General features: G+C 41.7%; 1 protein-coding gene across 2 annotated transcripts in view; it reads right to left on the reverse strand.

Annotated features, from left to right (window-relative positions):
• Window positions 1-3,406, reverse strand: part of SCAPER (S-phase cyclin A associated protein in the ER) — a 135,817-nt gene that overhangs the window by 116,143 nt on the left and 16,268 nt on the right. The window contains exon 1 of one of the 2 annotated variants that reach the window (XM_031055946.1): window positions 1,057-1,144. The exons of the other annotated variant lie outside the window; for it this stretch is intronic. The gene's annotated coding sequence lies outside the window, so the exon portion shown is untranslated. Of the gene's footprint in view, window positions 1-1,056; window positions 1,145-3,406 lie in introns of those variants that run through there. 2 annotated transcript variants of the gene reach the window in all.

Genomic DNA, 3,406 nt, shown 5'->3' on the forward strand with positions numbered 1-3,406 from the left:
ATTATTACTTAGAAATTTTGGGAACAATTACAAATGAGAAGGTATTGGTTCTTAAGTGTAAAACTACAAATTTTAACAGTAAAACCTTTGACACCAGAGCCAGTAAAAACACTCTCCTACAGTCCAGGTAACTAATGCACATTTTTGCAACATCACATCCCACAGAGATTTACTTTTAATTGTCCTTTTAACAGAAAAAAACCCTCTAACATATGAAAAATACTTTTTCATATAAAATCATATGGATTAATATTCATTTTGTTTAATGTTGAAATTCAGCTTCAGTTTTGACATGAGTATCCTTTTAACTACTCTTTATGACACACACAGAGCATTGCTGTAAGGGAAAGGCACCACAAAGTCAGACACCAGGGAGGGAAATCAAACAGAATCCCACTGCTGATGCAGAAGTTCCTCTTTGTTTTGAAATATTCCCCAAAAATGCTAACAGAAATCTTTCTTACAAAGCAGTTGGTTTACAGCACCAAAATAATTAAGTAAAGTCTGCTACAAGAAATGAACAACTCAAGTGTCTCAACCAGTTCTTTTTTCTGTTCCACTAATAAAATTTCAGCTTTCTAATCCAATTCATGTCCATTTAGGTTAGCCCATGCTAAGTTGTGCTGACTGGTACCAACAATGAGAGCATAGAAAGCAAAATTTAATTCTGAATCATTTATTTTTCAAGTCAGCCACTTACATATTCCTCAGGAAAAAAAAAAGAATTAATGTGAATATGAGTTATATTTCCGAAGTTAGCTAGCACAGGAAAAAACCACAATAAATGGTTTAACCTATTTTAAGGAATGTTTAGCTCCACATTATCAGAAATGATCACAGCAGACCCATGCAGCTGTAACCCGAGCCATGTTTTATGAACAAGGGAATACAAACAAGACAAGCAGCTGGAGCGGCCCCACACTCGCTGATGCACATCTCTCTCCCTAAAGCCATGAGGGCCATTTTGTCAAGCAGGATGGAGCAGAACAAAAGTGGCTCAGAAAGCGCCGTTGCAGGCATGCAGATAACTCCATATAGATGTCCAGCTAAAATTACCAATTAGCTCCCCGATGGGCTGCAGCGGCTTCGATTGGTGTGCACGGGAGCCGGGGCTGGCGCGGGGCAGGCGGGCCGGCGCCGTCCCTTTGTCCTCTGACACAGGATCCCGCCGGGGCTCCGAGCCAGCCCCGCTACCTGCGGCACTCCCACAGCCCTGCTGAGCCACGCAAACCTGCACCACCCGAGAAGCTGCTGACAAAAAGGAACCTTCATGGGCCACTGTGCTGCGGCTGCACTGGAGTCAGAACAATTTTATATCTCATTATTTCTCAAGGTCACATCCATGCTGTATGGTTTTTAAAGACAGTTTGAGCTAAGTAAGAAAGCAATACTGCTAAAAACAACTCTTCAAGGAAAATCAGCGACAGGAAACTCAAACCAGACACAATGTAACTCCTGTTACCTTCTCCTCTCTGTTCTCATCAATTCTCAGATCACCAGTTGTGCATGTTTCTTTTTTGTTTTCCCTTCTTTTCTCCAGCTTTCATTGATCACTCTGGTTGCCATGTATTTATCTCTTAAGTTGGACTTCTAGTCTCTTCAACTGGATGATTGTTGGAACCCAGGGCATCCCTCTGGCTGTCCAAGATGGCCAGGACCCCTGCCAGGGGGCTCCGAAGCCCTGACACAGAGCCCAAAACACCTGTGGGTTTGATTATGACCTGTGGAGCAAATTACCAACCTTATATGAAGATCAGCAAGCCACAACAGTTTAGGTAGAATAACAGTGAAGTTATCACGGGGTGGAAAAGTAGATTTTGGGGTTTTTGGTATGGACGTTCAAGAGGCAAGATGGAGGGATCTGGGTGTGTCCAGCCTTTCTCCTTCCTCCTGGCCTCCATCTTCTGCTGTGATGTTGGCACTTACAGATTGGTTTAGAGTAGAAGCTCACTGTCTAACATAGGTCATAGGTATTGGAAAGTAATTGTAAATATTGTACACGTAGTTTTTAGTATAAACACATAACACCGCCCTGGGGCAGGCAGAGTGCCTGGACTGTCTTGCTGAGCTGACCTCGGCAGGGCAGGAGAAAGAATTTTATAGATAAGATACAATAAACAACCTTGAGACCGAGAAATGAAGAGCCCTGACTCCTTCTTCGAGTGCTGGGCTGGGAAAAGAGACTTTGGAGCTCTTCTCAGGGTCACTCTGACAAGCTAGAGATCCCAACAGGTGATCCTATAAATGACTTTGTAACCAACAAAGACCTTCAAGAGTAGCTACATGGGAACATTCCTCAGTCAGGACTCGGGTCCTAGATAGCCCCATTGAAATCCCATTTTAGAGAACGGAAGTGCACTTCAGAAAGCCCTTAACCACTTTGAAATGTCCTTTCATGCATTTATTCTCCCATTCTCAAAAAAGGAAGAGGCAAACAGGGAAGTACCGAAGACTGCAGGATTTTAAGGTTACTCCAACCCAAAATAGTAGCACACGCATCAGGAAAATTAATTCAGTCACCACATCTGTACTTTAGCTTATTAGCCAAGCTAGGAATATGGGTTCTATTTTACAAACCATGTCTACTTTACGCTGTTTCATTATCTATACTGAATATTTTAGTTTATGTATTTACCAAAACTCAATTTTTTTTTAATACTGAAACATGATTTTAGCACACAAACTAAGTTCCTTCCTTCTTTCTTTAAATGTATGTTTTCAAGGTTAACTGGGTGTTTCAGTAATTTGACACAAAAATTGCTTCCAAAAATTCCTTGCAGCCTTTTCATACAGTTGAATTACAGATAATTAAAGCCAGCTCTGGGGTTGGTTCAACCAATATGACTGTCAAAGCGATTCTTACAGCTTTGGGAAAGGATGAAAGGAAGCAGCTCCTCTAGACAAAGGACTCTCCTTATATCAACTTCAGCATGTGACAAACAATATTTTAAGCAAGCACATGGTCTCCTAGACCCAAGTGTTAAATGCACCACATCTGGCCTCAGCTGCTCCTCATGAAGCACCTTCAATATGGCAGCCACAATCCCCTGCCTGACAAGGATGTGCTCCAAAGGACCACAATCATTTCCAAAGGAAATTTTCTCCAGAAGAATTAATGCAGTGGCAAATGCAAGGACTCAATCACACAAAAGCTAAATATACACACACACACACATATAAACATATATGTCTGATGCAAAGGATGGAGAGACAGGAACAGGGATACCCAGACTAAAAGACATGCTGGCTTTTCTGAATAGATCTCCATTTTGAAAGACCTCATCCCTTTTTATCTGTAAGGCTGAATGCTTGATCATGAACCCATTTTCCTGTCCTTCTCTGTTGACTCATCCATGGAAAATGACAACAAATGAAAAGGTAAATGTCCATGAAGAGGCAGCAGGAA

The sequence above is a fragment of the Geospiza fortis genome, unplaced genomic scaffold, assembly GCF_000277835.1.
Source record: "Geospiza fortis unplaced genomic scaffold, GeoFor_1.0 scaffold171, whole genome shotgun sequence".
In the NCBI taxonomy this organism is placed as follows: Eukaryota; Metazoa; Chordata; class Aves; order Passeriformes; family Thraupidae; genus Geospiza; species Geospiza fortis.